Here is a 16,749-nt window from a genome sequence, read left to right on the forward strand (position 1 = left end):
AGGTGACTGAGGCGCAGGGAGTTTAGCCTCCGTCAAGGGCACAGGGCTATGGCTCATGGGAAATAGCGCTCTGCAGAGCTGGCTGGTGGTCACCCTTGTCCCACAGGGCCTGGGGCACAGTGCGGGGCACACTCCATGCACATGCGCAGAAGGGAGCCCACTAGCCCTTCTCCCAGGCGTGGAAAGCGGACAGCAGCAGCCAGGACACTCAGAGCAAGGGCCGACTCCTGCCACTCTCCTTCCACGCCCCAGCCAAGGAAAACACGCCGCAATCTAGGCTGGGAAGATATCCTTCCAAAAGCAAGCACTCCCCAGCCTGTGGTGGCTCTCCTCACGTGCGTCCTGGGTCATCCAGACTAGTCACTACCTGTCTGGGCGAGGGCAACGCACTACCTTCAGTTACTTTCTAAAAAGGATACGGTGACTCCAGCTCCTCCTCTTTGAAGAGAGGCGCAGGGTGGGAGCAAGATGAGGAGGTGGTGGCAGCACAGTCTGTGTCACATTCATGTATACCCTAGCCGTGCGAAGAGTGAAGGAAGCCATGGAGAAGGGGCTTCAGTCTCCGCCCCAGGGACTCCTTGGTGCCCCCTAAGGCTTGTCAGAGCAGATCCATCTCTGGGGGGCTCCGATGAACCCACAGGACGCCTTCCTTAGATTGCCCTCCCCAAGGCTTGCCCGTTACTGTGCTTGAACACAGAACATTAAAAAAAAAAAAAAAAAAAGAATCCTCTCTCAAACCGGTAGAACAAGACCTTGAGTTTGACAGGAAGGATCCAAGTGTACAAGTTGCTTTCTTCGTGCTGGGATTCCAATGCAGGCGAAAGGGCCTCTCGGAGGGGCACCGAGAGCAAGTTCCTGGCCCCGCACCCAGGTCAGCCACCGGCGGAAATGCCACCTGCGCTGGGCCGTTTCCACATCAGGAGACTAAGGCGGGAGGTGCAGCTGGTCCCAGTACTAAGAGCAGGGAGAGATCCATGGGCTCAGGAACAAACAAACAAACTCTGACTTCAAAGCCCAGGCACATGAGAATGTCGGTGTTGCTGCCCGTGGGTTGTGTTAGAGCCGGCCTTCCCAGGTTCTCGGGGCAGTCCACGGCATGTGTGCCCGGGAGTGAAGCAGCCGTGGTGCTGGCGCGGTGTTGAAAGGGGAGAGGAGATAACGGGAAGCCATCGCTGGAAGCCGGAGGCTGCAGGAGTCTTCAAAGGCCCCCTGTGGGAGGGGGTACAGAGCCCCGCTCCGAACAACTGACCCACTCAACGATGCTGCAGGGGCAGTGCCTCCCGGAGGACTGTCCAGCTCTCACGGGTCTCCATTCACGTTGCACTGACACTGGGCTCCTGTCCTGACTTGTCCCTCTCACCCTGTCCCCTCCCTGCTCTCTCTGCGGCTCTCTCTGTGGCTCCCCTGATCCCAGGATGAGCAGAATGGTGGGAAGTAGAGCAAGTCTGGGTTTGTGCCCAGCTCTCCAACCTCAGTCTGTGTGGCCTCAGGCGAGTGACTCAACCTCTCTGAGCCTCTGTTGGCTCCCAAGTTAAACGGGGAATAGTGAGGACCTACCTTGCAGTGTTCAGAGGATTAAACAAGAGTGTGTGTATGAACAGGGCCTGGCGCTGGGTACACTCTCCATAAATACTCCCAATAGGCTGAGAGGACATCTGCCTGCAACAAACAGACCTGAGGGCTCCATTCCCAAAACACGATGCCTGAAGAAACCTTCCACTCAGGCGCTCCCCGGGTTTTCATCAGACAAAGGTCACAGAAAAGGCCCCTGCTTTCTCCAGCTGGAAAGGAACCTTCGAGGGGGGAACTTGCCTCGCAGCAGAGTTGGAGTTGTGCCCGCTGATTTCCCCACACTTAGCATGTAGCCCTGCTTCCACCTTCCTGGATACACACGCTCCCAGCCTCTAAGGTCCCCAGGACCACAGCGTCCTCAGAAGTGAGGACCACATGCACATGCCGTGTTTGCTTCTTCTCTGAGCTGGTTCCATGTGTGACCATAAAAGCATCACAGGATAGAAGAATGTTGTTGAGGATGACTATTTATGGTGGCCAACAGGCCATTGTCTTCAGTACTACACCAGCAATCTTTCCGAAGTGACCGGAAAGCATCACTAAATTAGCTCTGGGCAAATGCTATCATTTTTCTTCTCCTTCGCTTTTGGCCACACTCAAGCTGGTGCAGGAGGGGCCTGCAGGTCTCATCTGTGGACCCTCACCTCCGGCGTGCTGCCTTTCTGTAGCAGCCATCAGTGGGGCTGTGGGTGGCCAGGGCAAGGGGTGGAGGGGAGCCCTTCGAAGGGAGCAGGTCAGTAGAAGCAGTTTGGAAGCTCTGGGGTGGTTCCTTCCAGACGGCTCTGTGACTAGAGGCAACTGAGAGTCCTTTTCTGGGAGCATCTAGAACAGACTTAGACCAAGCCCTGGAGCATCCATGCTGGGAAATTGCCTCATATTTAGGTCACTCACTGCAGATGCGCCGTCCAGGAGACAACCGAAAACGACTTCTAAAATGTACGCTGAGCAAAAAGAAATCAGACAAGTGAATGAATAAACATGGTGGTATATCAGTACCTAGACTATTTCCCAGCAAAGGAACAAACTAGGGACTCCCACACCTGGAGGAAGCAAGGAATTACATTCAGTGGAAGGAGCCAGATACAGAGAATGCGCATGGCATGGCTGCACTCCCGTGACAGCTCAAACAAGCAGAATCAATCCTTCCTTTCAAAACTGGCCCAGCGGGGTGGGCGGATGACAACAGGCTGCACCAAGACCTTCTAGAAGCGATGGAACCGTCCGTGTCACAACTGGGTGGTGGTTACATGGCGTACACGGCATTCACGGCCTCAGAGTCACTGCCCTGCACACGGGAAACCTGTGGGTTTTACTGTGAGTTAATTACACGTCAGTAAAGCTGATTGTTTTTTTAAAACACAGTCTTAGTGATAAGAACCTAGAAGTATGTACCCATAACCAAAACAGTAAGCCAGCGGCTCTTAGGAAACTCGTGGACTCTGAGACATGGCTTCAGTCACGCTGAACTGTTCCCCCTTGGATGTGCCCACCCACAGGTGGCCATAAGCGTGTGGCACACTGCACATGTGCGGTGATAGGGCTCACAGTCTCAGAAGCTGCCCTTCTCTCGCCCTGAGCCTCACTCCACACGCATGTTGCATGACGATGCTGTTGGGCTTTGGCTATAGACAATGAAGAGACTAGAAGCCCTGACCACCTCCAGCGTCTGTCTGAGGCTCAGGGCCTCCTGAGAGCCCAGAGTGCAAAGGCCTCCGCGCCAGGGGGCCATTTGTCTCTCTGGGCACAGACTTCAAAGAGAGGCGTGAAGCATAGAGCCCATTGAGGGTGCGGGGGGGCGGGGTGTAGGCACTGACGAGCGCCTGCCCTTCACCTGCCTTCTGCACACCCTCAGCTCACCTTTCCTCTCAGACAGCCGTCTGGGAGGCCCCCCTGCCCAGGCCTCTGCCACCCAAGTGGGAGCCATCTCAATTACCCACAATAACCATCCTGAGAGAGTAGCAGGCTGTCTGAGGGCCCCTCGGGGGCAAATAATAATAGCAACAATTTTTGGATCCTTCTTGCCTCATTGCTTGCCACAGCTTTGTAGCTAATTTAAGATCTATTGATCCCAGTGCCAATAAGTGGTTTATCTCCTTCAACTTCCTTTACTTAAAGGATATCTTCACCGTCAAATTAATGTCTCTTACTTGGCTGACATGGCTTAGGATTCTTGCAGTGCGTCTTCCGGTGATTGTTTTTTTTATGTTCTCATCTTTCCTGTGCTGTTGGGTAAAATCGGGTGCTTCCGATGAGTCTACACATCAGGCCTCACCTCCCTAACCCAGCCAGAGTCCTGTTCTCTAGTGGACCCAGGCCCAGGAAGAATGGCTGGATTCAGGACTGACAGGGTGGCCTGAAAGGATTGCTTTCCAGATATCACTGAGCTGCTGGGAGCAAAGAAACAAAGCCACTGAGCTGAGAGAGAATCGAGCATAGTAACCTCTTGCCAGAAAAGGAGAAGGAGCTCTTGATTTCTCCAGAACTCAGGTTAGGAAATAACTCAACTCCCTGTTGCTTAGAGAAGGGGACAGAGCGGTGACCTGGAGGGAGTGCTCTGCAGCTCTCAGTGGCCCCAGTGGGGCACACCCTGCCCAGGCCTCAGGCCACGCCCATCCTCCCTCCTTTCCCTGTCCCTGGCTGTTGTGATGCCAGACTACCCCCTCGGCCCAACAGCCCTTTCCCGGTCTATGCAGGCTTCCTGACTCCCCCACTGCTCCCGCTGCCCCCATCCCTCACCTCCACCCGTGTCCACCCCACTGTGCCTCCTTCATGTGGCACCCTTGGCATGGGGACTATGCTAGTTTGTTTGTTCAGCCTGGTCTGGAGTAGGTGTCCAATAACTATTGCATGTACAGAAGGACGGGGAGATGGATGGATGGATGGACGGATGGAAGGACAGATGGACAGATGGAAGAATGGATGGCATGCCTATTGAGGTGCTGGAGAGTGGCTGTTATTACGTCCCAGCAAAATTTTATTTATACATTTATATAAGAGCCCTAGAAAATCTTGGTTGTGTCATTTAAAGCAATGGACTGGAGTTACAATAACCTCCTTGATTTCACCCTCAAAATGCCTTTTGCTGATTTTGATAAGGCAATAAAAGAGGCACTCTTTTAAAGCTTCACCTGGCTTTATCTCTTCTACAATATCCGTTCAGCTCTGAGGCACAAAATGAAATAGAAATGAAATTGTGAGCACATATCTTTACAGCAGGAGCTCCGGGTAAGGATAATTGCTCTCCCTCTGAACTTTCCCGATGGATATTTGCTGGCCACATTATCTTCATGAGCGAGCCATCAGGACTGTGGAAGCATCCAGGCACCACATCCTGTCCCAAATGCAGGAGAGAGCCCCCCTCCTCTTTGGGCTCCAGCCCCAGCTCTCCCTGCACAAACGCAGATGCACCTGCTGAATGATGTAATTAGTATTCAGAGAAGCCGGGGCCTTGTCTGACAAACAACAATAATAATTTTGGTGTTTAGGGAGCGTTCTCGTGCCATGGCTGTCTAGAGTACTTCATAAACAATTACCATCAGCGCTGGTTTTTCTGTAGGAAAATGAAAACTGACAGGAACGGGTGAGTCACACAGAAAGATGTGATGTGAACAGAAATGCCTGAAATGCTGGTTTTCCTTGCTCTTTGCTGCCTTCCCGGATTCTGCTGCTGAAGAGCTAATGATCCCCATAGAATCTGAAATAGTTTGACTTGCTTATTTGTATTAGTAGTGATCCTTCAAAGGGAAAAGCTAAAAGTAGTCCAAAATAAAAAATGTTTCGTGTATTACATCCATCCTATCTGTGCAAGAGTGTCTATTTTCTGAGTATTATTTTGATTAAAACTGAAGAATAAAACGTAGGGGCTCTCATTTTCAACCTTCAGCTCAGAGCACCAGAGCCTTTGCCAATATCCTGTGGGAAAGCGCCTCCCAAGGGGTTTAGCCCAGCGGGTTATCCCAGCTGCCGGGTCTTCTGTGGGGGGGCCCTGTCTGTGGCTTGCCAGCAGAGTAGGTAGACTTCCTCTGGCCTTCCTGCCCAGTGGCTGCTCAGCCGGCCCCTTGCCCCTTTCCACTCTCGTCCTGCCCTCCCTGTGTATCACCCCACCTGCCCCCAGAACTCTGGGGAAAACAGGGTAACTCGTCCTGCTTCTCCTTGAGAACCCATCAACCCTGTGCCCTATTAATCTTTTTAGAGTACAAAAGGCATGAAATGATCATCTTATGATGAAAGCCCCCAACGGCCCCACTCCAAGATCCCACAGGCTGACACGAGAGGCAAGAGCTGGAGCCCTAGAATTATCCCAAGAGTAAATTCTAGTGGGTGCAGCTGGCTGGCACCAGAGCACAGTGCCTCCAACAGACATGGAAAGATCTTTGATCTTAGTAAAAATATTGTTATGTATATACACACATGTATGGATACGTATGTACATGTACATGTATATACACATATATGATGTGTTTATATTTTCAATCGGAATTATATCCTTGAGACAATGCATGGACACTGTCCCTACCCCAGAGATGTTGTTAAAGCTCAGTTAACCTGCCATGATCCTGAAACTTCTACCAAGGAGCTCTGGATAGAAGCTTCTCACTGCAGTGGTCAAGCATGGAGACTGGCCTTGGGACGCCTGGGAGGCTCAATGGGTTTAGCGTCTGCTTTCGATTCAGATCATGATTCCAGGGTCCTGGGGTCGAGGGGAGTCTGCTTCTCCCTCTCCCTCCAACCCTTCCCCTGCTGCTCATGCTCTTTCTCTCTCAAGTAAATAAAATCTTAAAAAAAAAAAAAAAAAAAAGAATGGAGGCTGCCCTTTAAAATCCTCTTGTGGTGTGATTTAAAGCTCTAAGATACCCTGACAAACTGCACTGCAGGAATTTCTCTGAGCCTTCCTTCTCGGCTCCTCTGGGATTGCATTCCTGAGTCCCTAGAGGCAGTGAGGGGCCTGTAGGCCTTGGCAAGGCTTTAGCACCTCTGCTCCTTTTCTTGTGCTCTTCCTGATCCCTGACTGCACTTTCCTGGGGCGGGAGGGTGTCCAGCAGCAGGCCCTGTGTGACAGCCTTGCCTGCCGGGCCAGAGAGGCCAAGAACAGGAGAGGCCATTGAACTTGCAGGGCCATGCAAAATGGAAATGGGGTGCCCCACCTTTAAAAATCACTAAAAAGTTCAAGACAGCAAGCTCGGGGTCTGCCCTATGGGCCGGTGTGCCTGCAAGGCCCCAGTCCCCTGTTGCAATGGGATGGCCTGTCCCAGGACATCTTCCAGACACTTCCAGTGAGACAGACCTGACTGAAACAGAAGTGAAAGATAATGAGTTAAGTGCTTCACAATCCAGCACTAATTAGCACTATCCAACTGAGGCGGGAGGTGGGGTGCTTCCTGAGAGCAATAAATCACATCAAATGGAAATGTTTTTAGCTGCTCTGATAATGACCTCCACAGGCTCCTGGAGGGTGAGCGAAGGTCTATCTCTGTTGGTGGGAAGTGGAGGCCTTCTGGGGAGTCTGGGGAGCAAAGGAATCCTGTGGATGTGTGGGGAGGAGGCCACCAGCAGCCTTCCCCCCAGGGCAGCCTTCTGTGGGAGGAGAGAGTATGGGAGGCCAGGGAGGAGAGGGTAGTGTTGGGTGGGCAGGGAGCAGGGAACAGCCTCCCCAGATCACAGGCGGCTGCCAGCACCCCGCCTCTCCACAAAGCACTTGTGCAGAGGACCAGGGTGGGCCAGCCACAGACCCTGCCGTCTCTGTCTCCCATCCCCCATGCTGCAATGTGGTCCGAAAGGACAGCACTGCACCCTGGGACCCTAGTGGGACCTCTGTCCCCAGTTGCTGCTGCTGGATGAGGATGAGGGGGCATAATCCGCTAGCACCACCTTCTGAGAATTCTCTGGTAGGTGAGCCCATGGGAGGGAAGGAAGTGGCCCAAAACATGACCCTCATGCTTCAAAAGGTAACTTGGAAGCCCTCATTCATGCAAAGGCTTCCCCAGCCCCATGGCCTCTGCCCCCTCCCAAGGATTCAGGGTGGGCAGTGCCTAAGGTGTGACTGTGTGGTTTATACCACCTTCCCAGGAGAGAAGCAGCCTTTTGGAAAGAAAGAACATCTTCACATTCCAGGCTGGCCCTACTGGATCAAGAAGGTGAAGCCATGGGCGCCTGGGTGGCTCAGTGGGTTAAGCTGCTGCCTTCAGCTCAGGTCATGATCTCAGGGTCCTGGGATCGAGTCCCGCATCAGGCTCTCTGCTCAGCGGGGAGCCTGCTTCTTCCTCTCTCTCTGCCTGCCTCTCTGCCTACTTGTAATCTCTCTCTGTCAAATAAATAAATAAAATCTTTAAAAAAAAAAAAAGGTGAAGCCATGAGACTCAACTGTCTGTTGGCCCCAGCCGTGACTGTCTGTTCCAAAGGTGATAGCTAATATGGAGCATGGCCATATTCTGCCATGGTGCCTACCAGCGACCTGAAGGTAGCTGTGATGACAAGTGTCTGCTGAGGCAGAGTTAGCCTTCTGAAGGTGAAGGTCATCCCAAGGGCAAACTGCTGTAGGGGAGGAGAATTTTTACTCTCCTCCTTTCTCGGTTCTTTGGCTGGTCTGATCATTAAGTTGACAAAAGACAGACGAACAGGGGGAAAATAAATTTAATTTTGTACCTATAGGAGCCCATAAAAACAGGAGACTCAAGTGGCCAAAGCAAGCAAGTTTCTACCTTTTAGACGGAAATGTAAATGAGGGAGGAATGGACAAGACAAGGAAGTTTTGGACTTGGGCTGGTAAACAAGTAAAGGATTTGTTTATTCTGCCTTCTGGGCCCTGAATTCCCACCTCTGGCAATAAGGATGTCTCCACCTGTGCAGGGAGGGCACCTTTCACTGGGAAGCTTTGCCTCTGCTTTCAGGGGCACAAAGGAGGGTCAAAGTGCCCTTCTTGTACCAGCTGTTCCTTGAGTGACTTAAATTCAAAATAATATGTCGACGTGGCATATGTGGGGGTGGCCCACCCTGAACCCCATTATAGCCCTGAATGAACTGATAGAGTGGCCCTAAGAAATGTAAGAAGTGGCCTGACATTCTATATGTAATTGTGTATCCTATGTCTGTCTCCTGGGCAGACAAAGATGTCCTGGGCCACAGCCCTTATCTGTCTGTCACAGTCCCCAGGGTGTCTGTCACACAGGAGCAGCTCACAGCTGTTGTTGCATAAACAATAAATGAATATGACTAAGAAAGCACACAAGTGAGTCCCCATGTCTAGTGCATAGTACAGGGTTGGGTGAGACCAAAGACAGCATTTGTTCCTTGGGAAAACATCAGAATTGAAGGAGAGAGAAACCCAGAAGAAGCCCTTGCCTGGGTCTGCAAGGACAAATCAAACAAGGACTGAGTAAAAAGTTAGTGGAGGTCCTTAGAGCTGCACTCCTCAAGCTTTCAGGTGCATACAGACCCACCCCCACTCCCACCCTCACCTCCCCACCCCCCTACCCTCCCACTCCCCTAGATGAGGCTGGAAAGCAGATCCTGAAGCAGCAGGTCCTCCAGGGGCCTGAGATGGCATTTCCACCCAGCTCCCAGGTGATGCAGCTCCTGTGGCTCCAGAGACTGCCCCCCCCCGGGGGGGGAGGCAGCAAGGCTGGATGGATACGATTTTTGGTATATTTTACCTTATTTCTGCCTTACCTGACTATCCAGTTCAGCTTGAGACTCAGAGGAAAGGTCTAGTCTGCATGTGGCTGTGTGAAGGGAAAGCCATTTCCACTCAGCTCATGTCCAAGGGTGAGATGGCCATGGCCTGAGGTCCATGGGCAGCCTCTTCCACCCCTGAAGGCTTTCAAAGACCGTGTTTCCCCATACCTCACATGTCCTGCCGGTTATCCAGTCCCCAAGGCAAGACAGGTGCCCATAATCCTTCCACACAAGCACGCAGAATCCTTCTGCTAGCCATGTGGCCTTACCAATGGGCAGGAATACCACAGGGAGCTTCTGAGAAAGAAAGGTAGGATGTCCTCTCCTGAAAAGACCACCCACATAACCCTCCTGACCTGCTGCCCTTGGAACACGGGAACCAACTGCCTAAGGACCCTTCTAGGAGCCAGTGTGGGAGAGAGTGAAACTGCCGAATGCTGTGAAAGAAAAAGTCATTCTTGTTCTTTCTAAGCCACTTGTGCAGAGGGCAGTAACTCCCAGCCTTGCCCTCAGTAACTCAGACCTGAGAAGGTCAAATCCCCTCCCACAGTCTGAGATGCAGCCACACAACAGTCAATGCTAAGAACATCATCAGCTTTTCCCTTAGTGGTGTTTCCAAGTCATTAAGCCCTGCCACACTTGGGGTCTCCTGCATTCCTCATAGCAATCCCTCAGTTGGAAAGGGAGCCAAATTTCCCCATTTTCATGGAGGAGAACGTGTGCTGCCCCTTGGGGTCATAGGACTACCAAGAGACCAAGAAAACAAAACCTGAGACCGGCCCCCAGGGGAGCCCACAGTCTTGTGGACCTTGTCATTCCCTTAGAATAAAAAGATATTTGGGGGACTTGGGTGGCTCAGTGGGTTAAACCTCTGCCTTCAGCTCAGGTCATGATCTCAAGTTCCTGGGATCAAGCCCCACATCTGGCTCTCCACTCAGTGGGGAGCCTGCTTCCTTCTCTCTCTGCCTGCCTCTGCCTACTTGTGATCTCTCTCTCTGTCAAATAAATAAATAAAATCTTTATAGAATAAAAAGATATTTGTCTACATCACGGGTAGCCTGGACTGTGTTTGCTTACATCCAGGGGGGGCAGTAGCAAGCAGTGGGAGCAGGTTGTGGGGACAGACTATGCGGGTTCAAATCCTGGCTCTGCCCCACTGCTGTGCAACCTTGGACAAGTTACACAGCCTCTCTGCGCCTTGGTTTCTGGCTGAGCAAACGGAGTTATAGAAGTTCCTACTGGCTCCGCAGCGGTGGGGATTAGGTGGCTAATACAGGCTAAAGTGCCCAGCCTACTGTCCGGGAGGTACCTAGCCCTCAGGAGGTGTTAGCGAGGAGGACGGTGGATGCTGTGTGCTGACACCACCAGCAAGCACCCCTGGCCTCAGGGAGTGAGTGAGCACAGGGTGTGCTACTGGAGAGGCCCTAGGCAGCAGGTCGGCACCGTCCGGCTTGTACAACTCCTGCACCCTCTGCCCAGATGGGGATCCAGCACCGGGGTTCTTGGGCTGCAGGGGCCAGTGAGGAACTCCCAGGGAGCCTGCAGCCCCTCGAGTCCCCACGGCCTCTCTCTTCACAACATCCTGCTTCACATGCAACTACAGGCACAGGCCTCATTTCTTGTCTTCTCTGGAAGACTGGCCATGGAGCAATTTATCTCCAAACAATCAAGACTTTTCTTTAGTCGAGGTGAAGCTAGGTGCTGGCATGTGGCATCCTTTCTTTCCTTTTTATCTTGAAATCATTTCCAACTTCCTGAAAGTTGCAAGCATTCATATCGTTTTGCCAGCTGCGGTGTCTGTTCGTCCCTGGTTTCCCTCTCCATAGGCGCAGAGGGTTATGCCTCCTCATCTGTGGGAACCTGGGCTTTCTCCGGAGTTCCAGAAAGGCTCCTGGAGTGGAGGGAGTGATCAGTGGTCTCCAGCCTGGAGCTTTTCTATCCAGAGAAAAGAAGGCTCCCGAGGACGGGGGCTCCTCTGTTTCGCTCTCCACCCTCCCCAAGGCCCAGACCAGGGCCTTTTCTCATGAACAGGTCCTTGGCCACATGACAGCGTGGGACAGCCTATTAAAACTGACACTGTGACAGCCATATAAACTCTCCCTTGCTCAGATCTTTCTCCCAAGCTCAACTTATATGTGAGCTGCCAGAGGCTGCCACCTCTTGGAGGCCCTCCAGGCTTTTCAATGTGTTCACATTTGTAACACCTCCCGTCTGCCCCCATTTTTGTTCAGTAGGAGCCTCACACACCTCCTGCGCACCCAGGAGCTGAGCAGAGGTGTGGGCCAGCCTCGATGCTCTGTCCCCTCTGACAATCTGTCTCTTTTTTTAAGTCCTGGACCCTCCACGCCCTCCTTTCCACCCTCTGGCTGCCCTGATCCGGACACTATCCGCTCCTTGCAGGCTTCCTCCCTCCTGCCTTGTCTTCATCTAGACCAGTGGTTTTCGGATCACACGTGGTGGTTTCCCCAGTCATTTTCGTGGGCTGCCGCTACCGCTGTTGTTCCCGTGGAAGGAGAACAACAGGATGGACTAGATCATAGTCCTCTGTGTGTGTAAGGTTTTATAGGCGAGATAAACACGACACCAGGCGAGGTAGGCACAAGGCAAGATTTATTAAAAGCACTCTCCGGCGAAGTTTCAGGGCTCAGGAGAAGGGGAGCCAGGAAAGTCGAGCAGGAGGAAGTGGGCACCCTCGGGCGAGGTTCCTCAACTCCAAAAAGGGGAGCGGGGAAGTCGCACTGGGAGGGAGTTCGTGGGGGGCGAAGGCAGGGCTTGGGCTCACATCCATATAGGTAGGGTATTTGGTGATCGGAGGATATGGGGTAGGGGGTCCTGATACTTCTGTTTCCTGCATAGGTATCGGGTTACCTATGGAGATGTGACCTGGGCATACATCCTTTTGGCGGGAGAGTCAAGGGTTAAGGAAGGGGGCAGGTAGGGTGCTGGAAGATGGTGGCCCCAGCGGTCATTTCTGTTGTTTCTCCTGCACTCCCGGAGCCCGCCGACCCAACAGTGTGCACTAAGGATACCGTTGTTTCACGTGACTTAGTGATACGTGTGTGTGTGTGTGTGTGTGTGTGTGTGTGTGTGTCTATGTATGTTGGGTGGCACTGTGACACATACTTCTTGCCAGACTGGCTCCTTCTGGCACTGCAGTGGGAAGGTAAGCTTGCCACTCTGTCACTGCCTTGCCCAGCCTGTGCACAAGGCCCATGACAGCCCCTGGACTTCCTCTGACCTTATGCTTACCCCTCTGGTCCAGCCGTGGCTTTGCCTCCAGCCACGTGGGGCCCCTTCCTCCTACTTTCTGGGAGACCTTTTTCCTACCTCTTTCCATGAAAACTCTTACCTGCCCTTCAAGACCTTTGTGAGACTTTGGCTGCCCTGATCTCCCCAAGAATGGGTCAGGTGCTTCCAAAGGAGCAGGCCACCTGCCCACCATAGCTTCTTCCTAGTCAGTGGCCTCTGTGGGTAACTTCAGTCAGAGTCTGAAATGGCCACAGGTGAGGATCTATCGCTGAAATAGCCCAACAGGACAAATCAGGCCCTTCCTGTCCTGCATACCACAGGCTGCCCCCGAGCTTCTTGGACTTCCAGGCCTGAAGCTATGGGTGACCGTCTGGCCCCCTCACTCCCCAGTCACCTGGAGGCCAGGAGGTGGGCCTCATTGTGTGAGTCCTCCACCTACAGCCCAGAATTGGCCCCGATCGGAAAGGCTCTGTAGTTTGGAATGCTATGAGAATGGCACCTCAGAGTTGATGTCTCAGCTGCATCCAACCCTCCAGGTTAACAGACCATAAGCTTCCTGAGGCCCGCACCTCTGCCAACTACCCGGAACCTTCTGGTTTTGTGTTAAGCCCCAAGCTCTCCCTGGAGCACTTCGAACCAGGTGCCCAACCGCACTCGTCCCAGCCCCGGGTCTCCAGAGTCAGCCTCCTTGGTGTCAGCCCAAGTCTTGCCACAAAGTGAGGATGTTATAGGAAAGACCTGTGCGGTAAATGTCCAGCTGGAGCTGAGGTGGTAGTCACAGCAAGAGAGGCCAAGTTCAAGCTCAGGAATAGTCAGGCCTGCCTTCCTCTCCCACATGAGGTAGGCATTCGTCTTATGCCCATTTCATGAATAAGTTCTATATAACTGAGGCACTGAGTGGCTACAGAGCATTCAGCCCTTGCTCTGAATCACCACCCTTTTTTTGTCCTCTTTGGTTAGCGGCAGGTCTGAGGCTGCAGGCTGAGGTCCCAGAGGGAGAGGAAACGAAACATGCCAGTAATCCCAGCAGCACTCGTCCCTCCACGTGGGCCCACAGTTCCAGCCTGTTCTCCCCTGACCCTGATTGAGAGCTCATGCGGTGAAGGTGGGGGTGTGGTGAGGATTAAGCCAGAGTGGTGCCTGGTCAGGAGTCAGAGGTCCACAGTCACCAGCTGTCGTTTTCATGGTTGTGTTGTTGTTCTAGGAGGAAATAGTACTGAGGAAGGAATGGTACAATCTGTGGGAGGCAGGGGAAGCCGTGAACAAGGGCCGGGTGGGCCACGCTTTCCTGCAAACGGCTCACCTGGTCCCGGGTCTCTGTGCTGTCACAAAAATGGCCACAGGCATGAGGCTGCAAAGACTTGGCCATGAGACAAGGCAAGTGTCCTTCCCAGACTGGGGGGGCGGTGGTGGACTCCCCTGCAGCCCCCTGAACAGGGCGCCCGGCAGCTGGACAGCTGTGCGGGGAAGCCAGAGTCTTGTCTCCCTGCCACCTGCGTGTCTCCATCACTGTGGGAGTCTACGCTCAGCTACTTCCGTTGGTACCTCTGACAGCCCGCAGGCTAAGATACTGCCCTCCTCGGGGCACTGGGAATCCCCCAAGGAAAGACAAGCAAGAGGTGAATTCTGGGAGCAGCTTGGGCCCCCCTGCTCCCAGGCCAGGCTGGCTCCCGAGGGCAGAGCTGCATCTCCAGGTGAAGTCAGGCCTTGGAAATGAAACCCTAACCAGAGGCCTCCCCCACTTTCCTCCCCCAGCCCAATCACCTTCTTGGAGACCTGGTAGACACGCCAGAAATGCACCGGACCCCACAGACTTCGTTTCCCCTTGTGTATTTTTTTTTCTTTCCTGTCTTCTTGGGTTCACCTGGAAACCTCCTTAACGAGCCTCTCAATAAATGCTCCAGGTTGACACTGAGGTGCACCCAGCCCAGCCCTTTCTCTATGTTTACAGGGAAGCCCTCCCAGACTCAGCTATAATTAGAAGTCAATTAAATTAGAAACCCTTAGTATTGTTCTTGGAAGGCCTCCAGGGCTGCAGCTCTCCTGGGGAGGGCTTCTGGCCCCACTGCCTGCACTCCTTTCTGCTACCCCCCATTCCGAAACAAGGGCCAGGCTGTCAGTTGGGCAGAGAGCAGGTTCTTTTATTTGTAAGGTTCCCTTCCCCCTGGCGGGACTGCAGGTCAGGCCTCCCTCTTCCTCCCTCCCTGCCTGCCCCAGCTTGCTCCATTGCTAGAAGGAAAACACCCAGAAGTTCACCGCTGGGGTGGCTGGGTGCTTTAATCTTGCCTCAGTCCATTTAGTGTGTTTCAAACGTAAATGTAGCACTGAATTGCAAAATAGCAAGCATGCTAGCAGGGGAGAAAAAGCAGCTTTTGTATCTCTTCAAGAGTTATTGGAAACCTAACCCTTCCAAAGGCCCCCTGATGTTACTCTCACTGGTGAGAACATCTTCAAGGTAAGCAGGGGAAAGATCCAGGCCCCCAGGGCACTGCCCATTCCCCAGTGTCTCCAGTAGGTCCTCTGTCTCCGGAATCAGGCTCCGGACATCCTTCTCTGCCTGTTCTCAGAGCAATCAGATGCTTCCTCCCAAAGCGAAATGTCTTTACTACCTTTTTTTTCTGATCACAAAGTTCACCCATTCGCTTGTACATCATTCTGAAGCTAAGAACCTTATGGAAAGGGAGACTTCCCCATAACCCTCCTCGGTCCGTAGTCACCCCAACTCTGTTTCACCCCTGCCAAAAAAATCTTCGTTGAAAATTCAGTGGATATCACTCCAAGGGAGGAGGCCTGGATGGCTCAGTCAGGTTAAGGGTGTGATTCTTGGATTCAGCTCAGGTCATGGTCTCATGGCTTATGGGAAGGAGCCCTGAGTCTCCACATTTCACAGGAATCTGCTTGGATATTCTCTCCCTCTGCCCCTTCTCTCTCTATGCCTTTCATAAATTAAAATAAATAAATAAATAAAATGCTTTAAAAAAAAAAAAAAAAAAGATACTGTATTGAAGAACAAAGGTCAGGACTTTTCTCCAGAAACAAGAGTGAATTTCCCCATTCGTCAGGTCTCCTGCTTTGAACTATCCTCCACAGTCTTTTTTTTTTTTTTTTTTTTTTTTAAGATTTTATTTATTTATTTGACAGAGAGAGATCACAAGCAGATGGAGAGGCAGGCAGAGAGGGAGATAGAGGGAAGCAGGCTCCCTGCTGAGCAGAGAGCCCGATGCGGGACTCGATCCCAGGATCCTGAGATCATGACCTGAGCCGAAGGCAGCGGCTTAATCCACTGAGCCACCCAGGCGCCCTCCTCCACAGTCTTTTTTGTGTGGATTTGGGAATTAAGAGTTTCCATGAGCAGACACGGCTCACCCAGATAGAGGGCTTAGAGGGTAAATGTTCTTGGGAAGTCTGACTCCTGTCTGAGTCCATAGTTTATTCTGGAAGTTTCCTCACACAACCCAGCCATTAGAAGAGGGCATGCTGTTTTGTCTGAAATTGTCAAAGCAAGACAGCAGTGAATCAGCAGTGGCCACTGACGGACGTAAGCCCTTCCATGAGCCCATCTCTTGTCTTTGTACAGGCAGGCTCCCAGGTAAGACTGCTTTTGGTTAGAAACATAGGCCTCCCATCCTCACGATGGAGAGGTGAAAAACAATACCTCCTCCTTCAAATCAAGCACCTGAACACCTGGGCCATAATCACCCTCTGTCCCTAAGTGGCTGTGTGGCCTTAGACAGGTCACTACACCCAATGGTCTTCCATTGTCTTGGCTATAAAATTAATTGGTCGGACTCGTGCACTCTTAACCACTTTGACTACAGCCTCTTCTCAACAGAGAGAGGAAGAACCTGGAAGCAGGGCTGGCAGTGGAGTGCAATGGGGCCAGGCCAGACTCTGAGTCCTGGCACCGTCCCCCGGAGCAGGAGGACTGGGGCCTGCTGGGACCCCCACCTTTACGCTCCGTGTAAGACCAGGCTTCTTCAGACTCGGTGCGTGGGTGAACATTTGGTCACTGCCCTGTCTTCCATGATGGGCCCTCCATGCTCTCTGGTCTTTTCTCCCTGGGATGGGTGTGATCTTGTCAGGGCCACTGATGAAGTCAGCCCAAGGGGCCTGGCCTCAGCTTAAAATCCACCTTTGCTTTTATGTTGTATTTGCTTCCTGCCCCACTTTTGGGGAGACCCCTCATCCCCGGTGGGACATGGTGGCGGCCACCGGACTGAGGATGGGGGCTAGGCTGTAGCCAGGCCATGGAGGCCC

At 52.6% G+C, this 16,749-nt stretch overlaps 1 protein-coding gene across 3 annotated transcripts in view; it reads left to right on the forward strand.

Annotated features, from left to right (window-relative positions):
• EDAR (ectodysplasin A receptor) overlaps positions 1-16,749 on the forward strand; it is a 92,214-nt gene that overhangs the window by 43,631 nt on the left and 31,834 nt on the right. The window lies entirely within an intron of this gene.

The sequence above is a fragment of the Mustela lutreola genome, chromosome 9 (assembly GCF_030435805.1).
Source record: "Mustela lutreola isolate mMusLut2 chromosome 9, mMusLut2.pri, whole genome shotgun sequence".
NCBI lineage: Eukaryota > Metazoa > Chordata > Mammalia > Carnivora > Mustelidae > Mustela > Mustela lutreola.